The following is a 575-nucleotide window of genomic DNA, read 5'->3' on the forward strand; positions in this document are numbered from 1 at the left end:
TCTTTCCCTTTCTTTTTTCTCACTGTCCCTTCTATTCGAATTGGGTTCTTTTCTCACTGTGACAGATCTTTCATAATTTACACTTGATATGAGCCCTGCATGAATCTCACATTCTCTTTATTGTTGTAGTGTATTATTTTGCACTGATTTTTTTTTTGAATGGGGAAACACCTTCGTTGTTTTCTCGTTGATGTCTCAGTGCGTACAGAAAAAGCCTAATTAGAACCATTTCTTGTTTCTGATAAACATGTTTGTTCGGAATTATGGTGAATGTGTTTTAATTGGGAAGCGGCCAGACAACCGTAGTGATGGTATCCACAGATGCTGGGTTTTCTTCTCCCATTTGTCTACTGATTCCATCACACATTTCCTTATCTTTTTACTTCTAATTTATTTATTTATGCATTTTTTATTTTTCATTTGATGTTGTTATCTTTTATTTGGACATGATATTTTTGGGTTTTTATAAGATAATAAGGCAATTGCTTTTGATTTACATTATGAAGTATTCATATGGATTGTGGGTGGAGTCAATTTTCTGCTTATCTACAGTTTTTGATAAAAAAAAAAAAGAA

At 32.3% G+C, this 575-nt stretch overlaps 1 non-coding gene across 1 annotated transcript; it reads left to right on the top strand.

Annotated features, from left to right (window-relative positions):
* Positions 1–211: 211 nt before the first annotated feature.
* On the top strand, positions 212–369 carry LOC113787403 (small nucleolar RNA snoR143). The gene has a single exon (XR_003473908.1). It is a non-coding gene; the product is annotated as a small nucleolar RNA snoR143 (small nucleolar RNA).
* The last annotated feature ends 206 nt before the right edge of the window (positions 370–575 follow it).

This window comes from Cicer arietinum, chromosome 6 (genome assembly GCF_000331145.2).
Source record: "Cicer arietinum cultivar CDC Frontier isolate Library 1 chromosome 6, Cicar.CDCFrontier_v2.0, whole genome shotgun sequence".
In the NCBI taxonomy this organism is placed as follows: Eukaryota; Viridiplantae; Streptophyta; class Magnoliopsida; order Fabales; family Fabaceae; genus Cicer; species Cicer arietinum.